This window comes from Spea bombifrons, chromosome 7, assembly GCF_027358695.1.
Source record: "Spea bombifrons isolate aSpeBom1 chromosome 7, aSpeBom1.2.pri, whole genome shotgun sequence".
Taxonomy (NCBI): Eukaryota; Metazoa; Chordata; class Amphibia; order Anura; family Pelobatidae; genus Spea; species Spea bombifrons.
Window position 1 is genome coordinate 28,014,209 of NC_071093.1, and position 20,827 is coordinate 28,035,035.

Below are 20,827 nucleotides of genomic sequence, written 5' to 3' on the forward strand. Positions count from 1 at the left end.
TGTTGTAACATTTTTTTAAAGGGAAATACCATTGCTGTATATGTTAAAATTGCTCGCATCATAATTTAGTAACTTCTACATATCAAACATTAAACCAAAACAAGTAGATATTTAAGCCCAACTGTCTGTTTAAAATATTCAGGCAAACTACTACATCTGGGAAGTCATCATTCACCATCTGGGAAGACTATGTAATTGAAGCTATATTTATGCACCCCGTGACCAACAGTTGCCTTCTCTCTTTCCTTGAATGAAAAAGTTTCTAAGCCATTACTACTTATGTCTTCCTGAGTACATTCACTGTAATTGTCCAAAACAATGTGCTCATCTGAGGTAATGTTTAATTGAAAATAACTAGCGAAAGAAAAAGGGTGTTTTATGTTAGAATTTCACCCTTAACATTAGAATGTCAACAATTTCATTTGTAAAAGGACACTCCAGTGCCTTAATGCAATCCCATCAACCAAAAATGCGTATTAAAGTAGTTTTTTAAAATGTATTATTTACTTGACAAGAAAACACCTTTAGAAGAGGGGCAACTCGCACTAGTTTTGTTTACTTGATGCATTACGTTACTATCAGGAAATCATTCCCATTTAAATAAATGGGATTTCTTTCTGTGCAGGAGGAGCTTGTTAGACTCCCTAGAACTATTGCATGAGCCAGTGGTGAAGCTGTCCAAAGCCAAAGAGCTATGGGCAGGGAAGTAGAACTGTATGGTGGGATGGATTCTGTTGACTCCCTTCATGCATTTGCAAGAAGGAAAAAAATGTGAATTTAATGGGATCACTGATGCATTAAAGTGCACATAATGACTGGAGTGTCTTTTTTAGACGTCCTTTAGTTTTTCAAATATATATTTAAAAAAACAAATAGAAGCATACATTCCACACACTCTCAGTGCTTTTCCATACAAAGTATAGTATTCTAGCATAGGTTACTATCCCCATTTTACACATACTTCGTACAAATTGCTAATTTACCTAATTTTGGTAAATTTGATGATTCGTAACTCAGTCTCTCACACTCCTATTTTAGTTCACTCTCACACTTTCCAAATGTTTCCCTACATTCTCTGTCAACCACTTCCGCTTTGGACATAACTTGACAATCAGGTTCACATGAGGGTAAAAAATGACAGTGTTTGCGGTGACATCCTTTCCTCCAATTGTTGAATCGGGGAGTTTATGTCACCACAGCGCTGCCATATTGCCCTCAGTTCACCTGAGGGAAATATTACGGCACTCACGGCAGCGCCCTCTCCTCCAATTGGAGGATCGGGGAGATGACGTCACCACAACGCTGCCATATTGGGCTCAGTTCACTTGAGGGCAATATGGTGGCACTTGCAGTGATGTCCTCTCCTCCGATTGGAGGATCAGGAAGGATTTGGGAGATGCGGACAAAGAAAGAAGATTAAGGATTGGAGACAAAAAATGAAGAGTGAAGAGAAGGGATAAGGTAGAAGAAGAAAATGCAGATGCAGAAGAAAACAACATTGCATTCTAAATATATAGACATTGAAATGTAGTTGGAGATTTTGTTTCTGTGGGAATTTTTGCCCATTCATCCCGTAGAGCAAAGTCAGGCACTGATTTCGGATGAGAAGGCCTGGCTCACAATTTCCATTACTGTTAATCCCAAATGTCTTCAATGGGGCTTTGTGTGAGACAGTCAAGTTCTTCCACACCAAATTCATCCAACTATGTCTTTATGTACATTGCTTTGTGCACATGCTGGAGAAGAAAAGGGCCTTCCCCACACTGTTTCCACAAAGTTGGAAGCATAGCATTGTCCAAAATGTCTTGGTATGTCTCCTTCAGAATGTAAGGCCATTAAAGTCCCTGTTGGTGTAATGGTCCGGTGTCCCAATACTTTTGTCCATATAGAGTGTTTAAAAGGTTCAGAATCATGTCTGAAGGTACAAAACTTTGTATGGGCACAACGGGCCACAAATGGCATTGAAAATGTTGCGGTATGGACACCGTTGGACAATATATAATGCCACATACACTACAGTAGTAGAAATATTCTCCGCAGTGATTTCCCAAGCAATAAAAGCTTTACTTTCCTTGCTGTATAATTTGAGCTCTACCGCCATCTGCTGGTAATGATTTTACTTAATCCCAGTAACATCTATAAGGCAACAAATAAATATTTTAGATCTGACTTCTACGATGTCTCCAATGCATTTAAGAGAAATGATAAAGCTTTATTTTTTATAAGTGATGTAAATCCTTTTTTAAGTAGTTAAATTGTTATTTGTTATATATTTTTCTTTTGTACGATTCCAGCATCTCCTGTAAAGTTATTGTGGACTTCTTTGAGTCTACTATCTGCATCCTTGCCACATACTGTCTGTTAATGATTTTACTTATTTCCAGTAACATCTATAAGGCAACAAATAAATATTTTAGATCTGACTTCTACGATGATGTCTTCAATGCATTTAAGAGAAATGATTTTATTTTTTATAAGTGATGTAAATCCTTTTTTACCTCTAAGAAAATTATTAAACTTATTGTACTTATGTTAAAAGTAAGGTTTGCAGAATTTTTGTCGTATGAGCTTAGAATAATATATATATATATATATATATATATATATATATATATATTAAATCTTCTATTTATAGTTCTGCAGTAGTAAAACTATTTAAGTGACAATGGAAAAGAGACTTCCCTTACAGAGGAGTGTCTTGCATTTACATTTGCCCTCTCAGCTTCATTTTTTTCCACAATAACTAGTGTATCCCTGATGTCTCTGCCAACGTGATTGGCACTCAGGACTTTTTTTGCCAACCATGTCTTGCTTTTGGAGACTTTTGCAAATAATACCAGGGAAAAGATGCATAGGAAAGTCAATTTTTTGTTCTTCTAAACTCTTAAGGAAATTGGTTTACATTGAATTATTAAGATTTACGTAATCAGTGATAAAGATCTTGGGATTCAAACAGACAGAGATCAGTGGATAAAGAGTATATAATGTATTTAAAAAATCTTCCACTGTTTAAATATGATTGAACTGCACATTAAAATTATGTATCATTGGTATCTTGTTCCAGTGAGAATAGTCAAATATAATCTCAATGCCTCTCCTTTTTGTTGGAGAAACAAAACGGAACGAGGTACCTTTGAATATATTTGGTGGAGCTGTAAAATGATTGTTTATACTTGGAAAATTGTATTTGCTATGATTTCAGAACTTATAGATATTGACATTATACCTATCCCGCAAAGGCCTTCATTTGGATTTAGATTAGCCTATCTTTTAATAAGAAAGCGTTAGCAGTTCAATGCTTAATAGCCATGAAGATTGTTATCGCTAGGACATGGCTTCAATGTGAGACTATAAAAATCGAGCATGTTAGAAACCAGATAGGACAGCAAGTTGAGATCTCATAAATTTCACTAAAGTTGGAAGCCGTGGCTGGGGAAATATAGTACATTACTTTAAACAGGTCCGATTTAATAACTGTACAGCAACGTAGATTTAAGCTCCTCCGTAAGTATGAAAGGGTGGGATGAATGGTATGAATGCCACTTGCTAGTTTCTGTTGAATTGAATCGGGATCTATCCAAGTGGATTTTCTTGTTTGTATTTATTTAATTTGTTATTTAGTCCTTTTGTTCTTTTTTTTGATCAAATGTTCCATGTATGCACTCTTGTTTTTTTATGTTAATAAAAATTGCGTAATCAAGAGACCAGTAAATTTGACCAGCAGGGGGCAGACTGGCACTACTAATTCTAGTATTCCCACAGCCTTTCCACAGAATGAAAAGGTCAGTAACTGTAATTCATTATTTTCTTATTTTGTAGAAGAGCAGTCAAGTTTACAAATTATTAGATAGAAACATTTAAATACTTAAAGGTAATAAACATGACAAATAAAGAGAGTTTATTTAAAAGGAGAAATACTACCACAGCAAGAGGACATAGCCTTAAACTAGAGGGGGAAAGGTTTAAAAGTATCATCAGGAAATATTAAAGGGGATTACTTTTACTGAAAGAGTGGATGCATGGAATGGCAGATGCTAATACAGCGGAGGAGTTTAAGCAAACATGGGGTAGGCATAAGCTTGATATAAGATAAGGCCAGGGACTAAAGAAAGTATTCAAAGGTTGGGCAGACTGGATGGGCCGAATGATTCTTATCTACAGCCATTTTTATGTTTCTATGCTTCTATTATTGAAAAATGATTTTTAAGGGACAGTCATAGTTGAAAAAACAAAATTTAAGAAATGTTAAAAGCTCCTTTACAGATAAAGAATCTTCAAAAGTTTGAAGGAGGTTATCTTCGGGGGAAAATGGCGGAGCTTACATGTACACCCTCTCCACTGATCCTCCAGATTATCTTTAGGCAAAATGGAGATGTGGATGAAGAGAAGGTAGGGAGATATTCAGAAAGAAAGAATGAGAATGAGAGTGTGTGAGAACATGAATGAAAGTGCAAGAGAGAATGAGCCTACAAATTTGAATTAAAATATGAAGCATTTTGCTTAAGTTTGTATTTAGTGTGTCAGGAACCATGGGACTTGAACCTGCAACCCTGAGCCTGGAAGACAGTGTGTCAAGTGTGTGTCAGGATCCTGTCACACCTATGACGTGTCGGGCAATTAAGGGCCTTAATAATCACGGTTGCTCCCAGGGTTCCTTACTGAAGCATTGAATATCCTGGCTCCACTGTGAGTTTACCTGTGTTTCCTGGTTTTGACCTGTGGCTTTGTACTTGCACCTTGTTACTGTTTGGCCAGTGTTCCTCACCTGATTTTGGCTTGGACTGTGACTATTCATTTGATCATCCTTTTGATCACCGTTTTAAAAAAAGGTTTCTCCAGGTTACGGAAGGTCAAAGAGGTGCAGCAGTGGAAGTGGTAGGGCACAGACACTGGCAGATGCTAGGCACAGCAGGACTGATTTTCCACCACAATATTATATTTTTTTAAAAAAGGTTCTCCTAGAGTAAGAATGGTCAAAGAGGTGCAACAGCAGCAAGATTAGAGCATTGGGCCTGGGCAGGCAGACACTGGCAGATGATGGGCACATGCAGCCCTGTGGAGGAAGACTGAATTTCCCCAATATTATATATTATACTGCCCCCAATATTTATTTATAAATGCAGAATAAAAGATTATATGATCCAATCCACTCCACAACAGTACATTTTCTGCACTAAAATAAACTATTGCAGTATAGTAGGTGAGCAATGATCATTTATCTCAGCCTCTGCTAAGCTGTCACTGTCTAGTGCCCCAACTCTCATCAGTCTGTAAATGCTGCTACTGACAAGTTAAAATGGTGTCAGTATACTTGAATAATGCTTATCCCCTTCTTGTAAGGGCTGATTGGCCAGAGGGAAAAAAATAAGAAAAAACTCCCACAGGTTGTTTTACCAATCATTCACAGCCATTACCATCCACCCGTTTCCTTTGGCAACTTCTAACTATCGGTCATTGATATGTATCCTCCTATACATAATCCCTCTAATTTTACCTCATCAAGGAGCACCAAAATGGCGCAAATTCAGATTTAATTAGTTTCATCAGAGACGGCCCTCATTTTGTATGAACGCAAAAAACAGGCAATTTACATTAAAAATAAAGTTTGAACAAAAATGAGTGCACAATATGAATGTCTAATATGCATGCATGTGTGTGTCTGTATGTGTATATGCATTTGTGTGTGTATATATATAATATGTGTGTGTGTGTGTGTATAAATGGGTTGGGGCAGAATAGAGGTTAGAAAGATGGAAAAAGTAAAAGGCAGACATGATAGAAGGAAGTAGAGGAAAAAAGGGGAAAACAGCTTGCTAAGGGCAGAATCCAGAGAAGCACCCTCTCTGTATAATTGATCCAAGGCTCCTTAATCAGATCTTGCTTGAAGGTACCAGGTAGTAAGTACAGCCAAACTTGTGGTTGCATATAATTACATAGTAAGTTTGAAAGACAGACATGTGGGTTTACTCACTGTCAAGTGGTCAGTCAAGTTGATCAGACTCCACTGAGGTTGCATGCTCTCTCACACTAACTTTCACAAAACAAATTGCATATTCACTAATATACAACTTGTAAGCACTTGTGGATTTAGGTTTTTAGAGATTCAAGGAAAGGGCATGTGAGTCCCTCTACAAGACTGTATAGGGTGTTTTAGTAAATTTATTAGTAACCGGGTTGAGACCCTTAATAAGAACCATTTATACCTACCCCCCCCAGAGAACTCTGTATTTAAGGAGAAACCAGGAGAATGTGTGCGTGACAGAGTCGGCTCTCTATTATTACATATATACAGTATATATATATATATACAGTATATATATATTGTAACAAGGTGCAGGGTGTTGTTGCGTATAGCGTATACACCCCCCTCGATTTTTCAGGGTTTTGTATTAGGGAGTATGTATTGTGCCGTTTCTATATGGGCCTCTGGGGTGGAACATAGGGAGAGTAGGGCGGGCTGGTGCCCCCCCCCCGCAGTTTACATACACCTGGACTGACACCGGATCCAGGCCAGGAGTTTAGGCTGACTCCAATGTACTGGTCAGCTGCAAGTAATTAGCTGCACTTACTGCAATAAAGCCTTACCTGTTGGACAGAGGGGGAGAGAGAGTTTTGTTTGGAAGCAGCAGGGCTTGCTATGTACAAAAGAGACCATCAAAAAAGGTTGGTGAGATTACGTTCTGTTTAGTTGAAACCCGGATTAGTGAGGGACTTCTATGTTAGTAAGTGCTCAGACGAGGTAGGCTTTTGTTTATAGGGAATTTGTGTTCTGTATAATTCTGTTAATATCTGCATACATGGATTACAAATAAATTGTGGTTGATTACCTCACCAAGACTGTGGCTTTAATACCCTACAGCAGGGGTAGGCAATCTTCGGCTCTCCAGGTGTTGTAAACTACATTTCCCTTGATGCTTTGCCAGCATCAGGAGAGCTGAAGATTGCCTACCCCTGCCCTAGAGGACCGTGCTGTTTGCAAGGACTTGGTACCCTGTGTGGGTGCAGGATCACAATATATATATATATACATACATACATACATACATACACTATATGGACAAACGTATTGGGGGATGCCTCTTAACTATTGAATTCAGGTATTTCAATCAGATCCATTGCTACATGTGAATAAAATCAAGCACCTAGCCGTGCATTTACACACATTTGTCAAAAAATGTGTTGTCAAATTGAAGCGTGATGTCACCTTTGTAATAAATCAGTTGGTATAATTTTATCCTTGCTAAATGTTCCATGGTCAACTGTAAATGGTATTATCGGATTATTCTAAGCATTTAGAAACAGCAGCAAATCAGCCACAAAACAGAAGACCAGATTAAGTCACAGAGTGCTTAAGCGCATAGTACATAAAAGTTGTCAATGTACTGCTAATTTCTTAGCTGAAGAGTTCCAAACTTCCACTGGCATTAATATCGGCACAAAAAATATGTGGTGACAGCTTAATAAAATTGGTTTCTGTGCCCACGAACAACACCAAGTACAATGCCAAGCACTGGATTGAGTGGTGTAAAGCATACTGCAACTGGACTCTGGAGCAGTATAAACAAATTCTGTGGAGTGATGACTCACACGTCACTGTTTAGCAGTTTTCTGGGTGAGTCTGGGTTTGGCAAATGCCAGGAGAATATTACCCAGTGCACAAAGCAAGGTCCCTAAAGACATGGATGGATGATTTTGTGTGGAAGAACTTGAGTGGTCCACACGGAGCCCTGATCTCAACCACATCAAACACTTTTGGGATGAGCTGGAATGGAGATTGTGAGCCAGGCCTTCTTATCCAACATCAGTGCCTGGCCTCACAAATGCTCTACTGGATGAATGGGCAATAATTTCCACAGAAACACTTCAATATCTTGTGGAAAGCCTTTCAAGAAGAGTGGACGCTGTTATAGTTGCAAAGTGGGGACAAACTACATATTAATGTCTATGTATTTAGAATGCGATGTCATAAAAGTCCTATATATATACGGTCATATCCCCATGCATCAATAGCCATGATGAGCCGTGATGAGGGAGCAGTAAAGCGAGTGACAGACCTCCCACCAAAGGATGGAGGAAGAGGTAAGAGATGGGGAGAAAGGGCAGTGTATGTATGTGTGTGTGTGTGTATGGGCAGGTGTGTGTGTGAGAGCATTATAGGTATTTGTAAGTTGGTGTGTAAGTGCAGTGTATGTGTATGTGTGTGTGTAAGGGCAGTGTGTGTGTAAAGGCAGGTGTGTGTAAGGGCAATGTATGTGTGTGTAAGGGCAGTGTACGTGTATATGTGTGTATGTATATGTTTATGGGCAGTTGTGTGTAAAGGCAGTGTGTAAGAGTACTGGAAGGGAGGCTAATATTAGCCTTTTTTTTAATTAAAATAAAATCTCTGCTGCTGTTGACTACTCTTCCACTGATACTCAGCCAGCAACATGGTGGACACTTGCTGGCTGAGGATCATGGGAATTGTAGTTCACAGCTAGCATCTGCAGCTTTACTGTTAACAGCACTTCCCATGATACTCAGCCAGCATCATAGAAGTAGTATGTCTGGCTGAGCCTCATGTGAACTGTAGTTAGCAGCAGATGATGTGACAGGTGTTATTTGTGAATTACAACTCCCACAATGCCTAGTCATGGTGGACACCTGGCTGGCTGAGCCTCATGGGAATTCAATTCAATGGGTTATTTTTAATATGCATGACTGTGCTGATACAAATGAAGCATGTTTTAAGCATTGTAAAGAGCATTGGTGAGTCCCTCTTTCACATTTTGAAATGTTGGGAGATATGCATAGGTCTCATACATAAATTCGTTAGTATGATTTTAATTCTTTTATTCTTCTTTTTTGGTTTTCTTTTCCCCTTTTCTCTTACTCTCTTCTTTCTGTTCATATACTATTTCTTTATAAAATTCATGTAAATCATACCCATTGTATTAAATAATAACATAAAACAATTAATTATTGCCAAAAAAAACAAAACAAAAAAAAAACCAGTATGTTCAGGTGCGTCTATCTAAGGAATCTTAATATGTATAGCTTGGAGGGAAGATGTAACAGAAACTTAAAGGGATTTAACAAAGTACAGGAGGGAAGCTTATTTGAATGGAGGAGAAATGTCGGTACAAAAGGTCATTTTTTCAGGGTTTTCTTTACTCTAAGATAAATGGAACAGTCTCCCAGCAGAAGTGGTGGAGCCTAATACAGTGAGGCGATTTAAACATGTACAGGATAGGCTATGGGACCAAACTAGATGGGCTGAATGATTTTTATATGCCGCCAAATCCTATGTTTCTATTTGAAGAAATTAGTAGTAATTGTAGAAGGAGGCAAAATGCTGTTTTAATTCTAGGATAACTACAGTGAGATGGTGGCATGAGATGACAAGGGCATGAATGTGCGCTGCTTTCATGCATTGAGACAAGTTAGTGGGAAAAAAGGAAGTAGGCGAGTCTATTAAGAGAATTATGTTGGGGGAATAAAACATTCGTTGTCTATGTACAGTGTCATGTAACTAGCTGTTTAAAAAGTAATCGGGGTTTTAGGTCTCCCCATTCTGGGATATGTCCCCTTGTGGTGTTCCATTTTGGGGTCTGTCCAGATATTAAAGCCCCCTCCCAGGATCAGGTTGCCCTAGGTAAACTGTAGGTAAATGTACCTAAAGCAAAACTACAAAAATTTGCCAAACCTTCTAGGGATAAAAAAGTGTCAAATTAATACAATGGGTTAAATGAGGGCAACTAGGCTCAGTAATAGGTAATCCCCAGCTAGCAAGTTCATAATCATTTTCAGTAAATGCATTGTTTCACAGTTTCACCTATGTATACTGGTAGCTGAATAAATAAGTTTCTTATTGTGAAATCTAAAAGTTTAATAAAGGTTGAATTTTTTCTGACACTCGGTAGTTTTTTTTTTCTGCTTTATGCAATCTGATGTCATTCAAGTGGGAGAGCTGGATTTTTTTTTCTCTATGTGGACTCGTTCTTGACGTTCAGGAAAACCACAAGGGGTGTTTCTTATGTAAATGACTCTCTTTTACTTTACCTGCTCCAAGCATGGAAAGTGTAAGATATACACAGATGTCATTAGCGTACATACACTGAAAATTCTGATCCAGGTTGTTAAAAACTTAGTTCAACGTTGGATAATCAAGACAGATATATTAAAGAAGAAAACAACTTTAAGGTAAGATATATATGCCATGTGTAATGTGCCTGTTACTGGATATCCTACACTGAGGTTTCACAACGTAAATAACTCTAGATATTTAATTCTTACCTGTTTGAAATGGAAATAACTATGTACAAAGAATAGCAATTCAATAATTTAATTGATCTCACACAAATATTTACTAAACAAGCGGTTGTTTCACATCTCCCATTGCTGCCTGTGTTCCTGCACGATGTTAAACTATTTTCTATGAGTATTTTCTGTGGGTATTGAGATTTAGGAAGAAACATAATGGCGAACAAAGCTCACTTCCCCACAATTGTTTGCGTAGCCAACTTAATTTTCTAGTTTCCTTTATGGTCTTATTCCAAGTCTGATAGAAATATGTTCGCACCTATTTACAAAGAAAAATTGTCATAAAGCATGAGGCCAGAGTCTGGATGTTCCCAGGTATGGATAAGGAGTACCAAGCTAAATAAGTAAGGTATTCAACATACTCTGACACATCATAACGGTACCCAAACAAAGCAGGAACCCTCCAATCCCAGCACACTGCATACAATGTAACCAATTCATTTTACGTAAAGGCTCCCAGCACTGCACAGATCTATCTGCTCTTTCAGTCTGCCCCTGTTTGTAGTTTACAGGGATACTCCAACCTTCATATGCACTTTAATACATATGATAGCTGTCTGGTCCTTTTTCATTTTATGTGATTTGTTTTGCAAACGCATGAATCCCCTCAAACACATTTAGCCCTTTCCACACCTCCCTACAGTTACATAGTTACATAGTTAATAAGGTTGAAAAAAGACCTAAGCCCATCAAGTTCAACCCTTCTACCTAACCTACCTATTCTTAATTAAGCTACTTCGAATTCTGCCACCAGAGGAAAACAATTCTTTCTTGACTCCAAGAGGCAATCGGATTTCTCCTTGGATCAAGAAGTTCTAAAATATTAATTCTATTTATAGCCCTGTATGTCATGCCTTTCTAAAAAAAATATCCAGACCCCTTTTGAAGACATCTAGTGTATTTGATAACACCACCTTCCTTTGCAGTGAATTCCATACCTTTATTATCCTTACTGTAAAGAATTCCTTCCTTGTCTATGAAATCTCTGCTCTTCCAGTCTCAGAGGGTAACCTCTTGTTCTTTGTACATTTCTGTTAATGAACAGGTCACTGAAGAGCTCGTTATATTGAGATACAGTTGAGATACTCTCCTCCGTTCAGCTCCAGCTCTAGTTCGGGGAAAGCTGCAGGCGTGTGCCTCTTTGGACCCCCTTGCGTGTGTGTGGAAAGTCACCCCATTGATTTCAATGAGAATTTCCCTGCCACTGATAGACTGCTTCAAGCAACCAATCAATGGCAAGAATAGTTGAACCATGGAGAAGGGCAGCTGATCATTGAAATGATCAGTTCTTGGTTAAAATGGGAACAACATAAGCTGGAATGAGTGGCTAACATACCCATGCCCAGCAATCATTCTGACTTCTTAGTAAAGAAGAACACCAGTGGCGGGATAGAAGGATTTGGGTTAAAATGTGGGACTGTCCCTCCTAAAGAGGTACAGTTTGAAGTATGCTCCGGCGTTACGGGAAATCTGACACTGGTGGCACGTGGTGCACATAATGTGCTAGTACACTTCAAATGTAAATTTAGATGGGATTATATACTAGCTATCATCAGTAGGATTTCTACTTTTTTTTGTTTGTTCAGAAAAAGTAATTATTTTAAGCATTTGTAGTCCTGGACTCTGATAACCCTCTTCCCCTGCGTTATGCTAAGTGTTAAGAAATACCTGCTATTTTGAACTTGATAATTAAAATTCATGTGTTGTGTATTTGTCATTAGGCAAAGTGAAAGTATTTTATAGAGATGTTGCATTAACTAAACAACATAGAAGTATTCTTTTTTCCCCTCAGTAATTTAGTCTTGGTATTTGAACACTTAAATATGCAATATAAATTTTCTTTGTACTTACTTTTGGTAACCATGTGTCAGTTCATAAACTTTCATCCCTGCTAGATATTCCACAGTCAACTGTAAGTGATATTATTAAAAGGTGGAAGCACTTAGGAACAGCAGCAACTCGGTCATTAAGACTGAGCCACAGAGCGTGGTGCATAAAAATTGCCAATGCTCTGTTGATTCCATAGCTGAAGAGTTCCAAACTTCCGCTGGCATTGATATCAGCTCAAAAACTGTTCAGGACAGGCTTCATGGAATGGGTTTCCATTGCTGAGCAGCTTCATGCAAGCATCACATCACCAAGTACAATGTCAAGAGTCGGATCAAGTGAAGAAAAGCATGCTGCCACTGGACTCTGGAGCACTGGAAATTATGAAGGATCATGCTTCTCTGTTTGGCAGTCTAATGGTCTAGGTTTGGCGGATGCCAGGAGAATGTTGCCTGTCTGACCGCATTGTGCAAACTGTAAAGTTTATTAGAGGAGATTTAATGGTATGAGGCTGTTTTCAGGGGTTGGGCCCCTTACCTCTAGTGAAGAGAAGTCTTCACGCTTCAGCATACCAAGGCACTTTGGGCAATGCTATGCTTCTAACTTTGTGGGAAATTTTTGGGGAAGCGTTTTATGTATTTCAGCATGACTGTACCCCAGGGCACAAAGCCAGGTCCATAAAGACATGGTTGGATGAGTCTGGTGTGGAAGAACTTGACTGGGTCGCACGGAGACCGGTGGTGAGCTAAGCATACATTATATATATATATACTGTTAAGGTTTCGAGGCTGAGGTTTGGCAACTCGAACCTTCAGCTCCCTCCACAGATTTTTAGGATTAAGGTCTGGAAACTGGCTAGGCCGCTACAGGACCTTAATGAGCTTCTTCTTGAGCCACTCTTTTGTTGCCTTGGCCGTGTGTTTTGGGTCATTGTCATGCTGGAATACCCATCTACGACCCATTTTCAATGCCCTGGCGGAGGGAAGGAGGTTCTCACCCAAGATTTGACGGTACATGGCCTCATTCATCATCCCTTTGATGCGGTGAAGTTGTCCTGTCCCCTTAGCAGAAAAACATCCCCAAAGCATAATGTTTCCACCTACATGTTTGATAGTGGGGATGGTGTTTTTGGGGTCATAGGCAGCATTCCTCCTCCCCCAAACACGGCGAGTTGAGTTGATGCCAAATAGCTAACTTTTGGTCTAATCTGACCACAACACTTTCACCCAGTTCTCCTCTGAATCATTCAGATGTTGATTGGAAAAATTCAGACGGGCCTGTACATTTCTTGAGCAGGGGGACCTTGTGGGCACTGGATGATTTCAGTCCTTCACGGCATAGTGTGTTACCAATTGTTTTCTTGGTGACTATGGTCCCAGCTGCCTTGAGATCATTGACAAGATCTTCCCGTGTAGTTCTGGGCTGTTTCCTCACCATTCTCATGACCATTGAAACTCCACAAGGTGAGATCTTGCGTGGAGTCCTAGACCGAGGGAGATTGACAGTTATTTCGTGTTTCTTCCATTTGCAAATAATCGCACCACCTGTTGTCACCTTCTCACCAAGTTGCTTGATGATGGTCTTGTAGCCCATTCCAGCCTTGTGTAGGTCTATAATCTTGTCCCTGACATCCTTGGAAAGCTCTTTGGTCTTGGCCATGGTGGAGAATTTGGAATCTGATTGATTGATTGCTTTTGTGGACAGGTGTCTTTTATACAGGTAATAAACTGAGATTAGGAGCGCTCCCTTTAAGAGAGTGCTCCTAATCTCAGCTCGTTACCTGTATACAAGACACCTGGGAGCCAGACATCTTGCTGATTTATATGGGATCAAATACTTATTTCACTGAGTAAAATGCAAATCAATTCATAATTTATTTGAAATGCGTTTGAGCTGTATAACAAGTTTAACATACCTTTCCAAAGCAAGTACATACATGCATTTATTTTTAAAATTGGCCCCTTGGAGTTTTCATATTGCAATTTTCCTTTTACCGCAATTCAGAAATCACCAGAATATAAAATGCTCTAGAAACATTGCACTGGGCAGACTCAACTTCAACTTAAATAAATAATGACCAAAAAAGGTCCATCTTTCACTAGGCCTCCATAAATAGATTAGGCCGATATGATCAGCTTGGCCAATAGGCACTATATACCATCAGAAGGCTCTGCTCAGAAGAAATAAAAAATGAAAGAATTTAAGTAGCCTACATCATCAGTTCTTTACTGGTTATGTGGCACACATTGTATAAAGCGTGATGTCAAATCCCTTTTGAAAGATATACATGCCATCTTCCAGAATGATGTCATCAGGTTCAAATGCAACTTAAACATATTCTCTTTGCACATAATATGTACTCAAGATGTCTAAATTTGCAAGGTCCTGTGACGACATGGAAAGACTTAATTGTACAGCAGCAATACCAAATGACATGCCAAATAGATGAACAGAAATAATGTAGTGTAGCGTAGCATGATTACTACACTATATAATAAATCTATTTACCTTCCACTAACTAAAAAATACAGGAAATTATGACGGAAGGCCTATTTTGGGTTTGCAAGCCGACCACCTGTTGCAGCTGTGATTGTAAAACTCAACACCAATCATGTAAAGATCCAAGAACCTTTTATCTTTTTTGTCTTCCACCCAACTTATCTTGCACCATTATTGAGTGCAGGAGACCCATGTGGGTTCTTTTATACAATGTGAGATTCAAATGGGGGGCTCACAGACCTCCGTCTCTAGGTATTGACAATTTTGCACACAGTGGGCCTTCTTACATAATTTACATGCCCCCTCCGACAACTCAAAGGAAAAGAATCACAGCCTGCTGGAATATCCCACACTTGTACTGCTCATCACCCCAAAAACTAAAGTTATGCAGTCAAACTTGCTCCTTACTTTACTCTTTCTTCACAGTTTGTGTGACAGGGCCATGCTAGGTTACACCATATTTGAAAGTTCAGTTGGATTCTTGAAATTAGGTTTTCCCAATTGCAATTGTAGAAAATTGAATTAGACTTCTAAAATACTTTTTGTGATCTGTCATTTTACAATTTGGGATCTGGCATCCCATTCACTCATCCATGCGCCTATATCCACTATAATATGATCACTGTACATCTTTACTGTAGTTATCTCATTATGTTCATCAATCCGTCTCTGCAAGGAATAGCATGGCCTTCTGATACAGGACACCCACTTTTTTTAGCCATATTAGTTTCTTATTACTGAGGTCTTTTTTATGTTGCTTTACTCCATTCTTTCTTCTTCTGTCATTTTCATATTAGGTTCATATTGTAAAAGCAAACACCACAAACTTGTCATTAAGACTGGATAACACTTTGTACTTCCACAGCAAAAAAATCTCTTCCACACGCTTGATTTGTTATTTTCCCTGGCTTAGTCAATATCTCTTTGCACAGAAAAATACCCCTTGATCTTAATTGCCCTCCTCAAACCCATTTAGCCCTCTTCCTTAGCCTTAGTCCTCCTGAGACGTAATTCCTTTTAGTAAACATAAATCTCCCCTTTTCTTTCCCAGCTAAAATTTCTGTTTGCTAATCATAATGCCCCTTATTTCCGATTCCTATAATTCCTGTTCATTAACCTTAATTTATATATGATGCCAATGTACACTTATTCCCTGCATGAAGATGGGGATTTATTTCAATGGACCAGATATATAGGTCTCCACTGATAATCTGTCAGAACTCGTATGCAGTCCCAAGCGCTACATGTGGACTTGGAATTAGAGAAATCATACAGAACTCTGCATGTGTATATGGACAAATAGAAGTTTTACATTTGTTATGGTCCATATCTAAAGACAGGTGCTAATGGTAATTTGCACCCTGTTTGCTTTGCCAAGATGTTTAGTTATCTGAGATTTGTGTCCCTCTCACAAAGCCTTAATAAGACGAAGAGCTTCAGGTAACCTACCTTGGGAATTTCCCAGCATGGCCAGCCCTACCATGGGTTTGGTTGGGTCTATTGAACCCAGGAGGCACTTAGTGGGCAGCAGCACATTGGCGGATCCAGGGAGTGCACCTCCCTCCACTGAGAGCCGGAACATTCCCGGAATAAAGAGATAAATCCAGAGTCCAGCTTATGTCATGTTACTATAAAATGGATCCTTGAAGAAGTGCAATATTTGTGAATTGTGATTGAGGCAGCCTTGGTTTTCTATATATTCACTTGACTATAATACATCTGCTGAGAAAGTTAGAAGTCTGATGAAAACTGTGGAGGAATTGAATATACTGATATTACATCTTGTTTTTTTATGAGGACTTTGCTGCTACTATCTGCTTCATTTATTTTTGCTGTGTAAGTGCAATACTGTTTCCAAGTTATGGTTTGTGTGGTTTTACACTATGGAGTTTTGTGTCGCTCTCCTTTTTTGTGTGTTTGCTGCAATCTGGGAATCTGAATCTAATCACTGTAGAATCAACAAAGAACTCAATGAGCACTTAAGTATTCTATGTTTGTGTGTTTTTTTACACATCTATTATTAGTACACTATAAGATTTATTAAATACCACACCGATTTTCTTTCCCTCCCTGTAGAGTCCTGCATCTTCAAGTGTATGGCATACCCAGAGTAGTATAGAATAGAGGCTGCAATCCAAGGGGGGAGTAATTTAATTTTTTTATATAATTTTCACAGTGAGCACTAATTCACAACATTTTTTATATTTTCGTGTGTGTGTCTGGGTATGTTAGCTTGTGCATGTTGGAGGGGTTTGGGAATCGTTCTGGTGGATTTTGTGCTTTTTTTGTTTAGGGGAGCTTCAGTTAAATCTTGGTCCCAGGCAGCATAATGTCTTGGGCAAGCCATGGTTCCAGGGAAATCCAATATCATATAGAATAAAATATTTTTTGATACACATTTGTCCTTGCCCCTAAGCAATAGTATTTGGTTTCACTATATCTTAATGTTCAATGGAAATATATATGCCGTGATAATGTTCTAAGGTATTTTATATATATATATATATATATATATTATACCTTAGAACATTATCACGGTGGTAAAAAAAAATACCACAGTAATAAATCTACTATGTCTGGCCAAGGGGAGGCAACTGTTGTATTTAGTTTCCTCAGGAAACAAATGCAGCCACAACTTTTTTTCAGCTTTTGTTTCATTGCCTTTTTTGCATATTATAAATGATACAAATTTTTTGTTTGTTTTTGATTATTGCATAAAGAGCAATTGTGGGTAGTTCTAAAATCCTTTTACTTTTGCTGCATTGCAAAGCAGTTTATTTTTTATGTGCAGCCACCAATGCATTGTATTATTTCTTTTTGGATTTTAGTTTTAGCCATTTACTATTTTCGTCTTGATGTATCATGCAAAATCTCATTCCTCAGAACTGTCCAGAATTTACACAGGACAGCCTGGATTTTGCATTCTCAAGAAGCAGCATTCATTCCAACAATATAAGAGCATTCAGTACTAATCCACCTGTGAGGGAAGGTAGGAGCAAGTGAGAAGTTGTTTTTGGAGGGAGAGTTAAGTACAATTAGGAAGCAGATGTAGTGGATGAAGGGCTAAGAGGAAGTTGAAAATTTAGGTTAAACAGTCACATTTCCCAATCCTTCAATACAGTGGCGACTCTAGAAACAATATATAGGGGGGGGCACACAAGATACCACAGTCAAACTGGGGGGGCATTAATAATTTCCACCATTAAATCATACCACTGAAAAAACATATATATATATATATATATATATATATATATATTGCCAAAAGTAATGTGCTATGGAATGATACTTTTGTTATTGGACAATACAATACTTGATCATTCAACGTGGGAAGCCTGAAGCCACAATTTAGTACGACTAATCCTTGAAATCCTTTAAACAACACAATACCTTAACTTTTGCACTAAATGATTTCAGGGCCTAATATTAGATCCTGCTGCTGATATATATATATTAGCCCCTATTGCCCATATATATTAATATTAGCCCCAGTTGCTGATATATATTAATATTAGTCCCTGCTGACGATATATATATATATATATATAAATATATATATATAAATATTAGACCATGCTGCCGATAGCAGGTATAGATCAACACATTAATACACAAACCCAGCTTTGCATGTATAGATCAATTTAAATTCACTTGTGATCTCAGCACTGAAGGTATATATCAAATAAACAGAATCAGACAAATAAATCCTGTATTTGCAGGTATACAATAATAATATATGAAACGTAGCATCGCAGGTATAGATCAAATAAATACATGGAAACAGCATTGCAGATATTAATCAACTGAACAAGACATACAAACCCTGTATTTGCAGGTACACATAAATAATGTATGGAAACATAGCATAGCAGATATGGATCTACAGAATAACACAGAAACCCAGCTTTGCAGGTACAGGTCAATTGGAATTCACATAAAAACACGGCATTAAAGGTATATTTAAAACCCTCTAAATTACAGGCATAGATCACAGGTTGCACACCCCAAAGCAAGCCCTGGCGTCCACACTGCCCACATAGAACCTGGCCAGCACCCAGATAACACACATACGATTTGCCATCTTTGTCCCATATACACCCGGCCTGTGCCATCTCGGTCCCCAAGGCTCAAACATCCTGCTAGTGCCATCTTTGCCCTTCCACAATTATACATCTATGATACACACAAACACATTAACTCGTGCTCTCCCTCATTCAGACAATTCATCCACACATTAACTCATGCTCTCCCTCATTCAGACAATTCATCCATTTTAAGAAACTATGCCCCTTGGAGCTTCAAATGAGGGGCTACATGTATTTCTAGGACAAAAGTTGAGTGCACAAATAATGATGGAATATGTCGCTTTGGCTAGAAAATATGTTTTTTTCTATCCATAGCGACATGTTCATTTGTGTCTAGCACACTCCAGGTTTGTACTAGAAACACATACAGCCCCTCATTTGATGCGCCAAGGGGTGTAGTTCTTGCAAATGTGTACTTTTTGTGCCATAATTTAACTTCCTACATGAGCAGTAATGCCACGTCAAGGCTTCAACCCTAATTACTGATCATTCACACGCCTTTCATATCTCCATTCACTCGCAGAAGCACACACCATACTTTCCATACATTCATTCACAGAAGCACACACCATTCTTTCCCCTTACAATCCCAAAGAAATGATGGTAAAGGGAGAAAAAATAAGTTTTGCAGTAAAAATGCAAGGCGCTCCAGGGATGATATGGTTACTCACGTACTGCACAGGCTAAATGGCTTATTTTAATAATATTTGCAGTTCATCAGGATTTCAAAAATTGCCTCCCTCTACCGTTGGCTAAATTTAACCCCATGATCAAAGGGATCATGGGATTAAAAATTAGTTTCGGCCATTTTTAAAAAGGGAATGTGACTTTTTATAGCTATATGATCGCTGTGGTAACATTGGCTACCACAGTGATCATTTAGCTAGAATACTTAAACTTTTTTATTTTTTATTAAGTTTAACTACTTTATGTTTAAATCATTTTTTTAAAATTTTTCCAACTGTATATGTTGGAGGTCTGTAGCTGCTTAGATGCCTGAGATACAGGCATCTAAGCAGCATGCCCCCATACAGCTTTAACTGACAATTGTCAGTTATTCATAAAGTTGCGCGGTGACGTCATCGCGTCATTGCGCGTGCCGTCACCGGACGGATCGGGTGGCCCCGGTGATGCCCTTCAGTGTGAGGGGCAGATCGCCGGGGTAGGTGGTGATGGGGGTCCAGAGACCTCCATCAAGGTAAGGTAGTGCTAGTGACGGCATGGTGCCGTCGTTAGCAGTCAATGGGACTGTCCTGGGTGGCTCCAAATTCGGCGGGGGGGCAACAGGGGCAATTGCCCCCCCTTGCCCCCCTCTAGCGATGCCACTGCTTCAATATCACTGATGTTATTTAGCAATATAAATATTATTTAGTAATATCCAATATCATAAATTGCCTGGTGGATTTTCCTAACATAATTCATTGTGGTAAACAACTTGAATAATATTTAAAGTTGTTTTATGCTTGATATGACTTCAGTGACAAATAGAAACTGAGGAAAGAAGTTTCAAATCGGTGAAAAGGTTGGACTTTTTTTCTATACTTCCTTGACACACCACACATTTTCATTTATTCATTCCAGACAATTCTGATACGATGTATCAAGGACACTTTATTTTGTAAATTTTGATTATTTAAAAATGTAGTTTCCCTTTGACAAACGCATGTTATTGTAAACCAGGAAGTGCTAAAGCATGTGGGACATTATGTTTAGTTTTTTTTTTTTTACCTATAAGCCTTCCTGGGCTGTAACATAAGCTTACGTGTACATTTTAGAAGTGGTTTTGGGGAAACCCGTCCATCTTTACAAATGAGTATCTATGTGCCATATTGCATTGAAATTAAGATTTAACAAAAAGGTGCTTTGTAATGCCATGTATCTCATCGGAAATGTGTTTAAAGTGTGTGTTCAGGTTGGTAAGAAGACATTAGTTTGCTCAGTTAATTGTTATAATAACAAGTCAATTTAATGAACCAGCGCAGCAATTATACCAGAAAATGGCAAAACTGTCTTTTTAACTAAACTGAACTCAGTGTTGCAACAGAGTATTGGTTGTGTAACTAGTTGTGATGCAGGGGATGTTGCTGCAAAAGTGACACTAGCACCTATTGAGCCAG

At 38.5% G+C, this 20,827-nt stretch overlaps 1 protein-coding gene across 1 annotated transcript in view; it reads left to right on the forward strand.

The window, feature by feature from the left end:
* Positions 1-10,064: 10,064 nt before the first annotated feature.
* STAT4 (signal transducer and activator of transcription 4) overlaps positions 10,065-20,827 on the forward strand; it is a 60,964-nt gene continuing 50,201 nt past the window's right edge. Inside the window, exon 1 of the mRNA XM_053471851.1 lies at positions 10,065-10,179. The gene's annotated coding sequence lies outside the window, so the exon portion shown is untranslated. The remainder of the gene's footprint in view (positions 10,180-20,827) is intronic.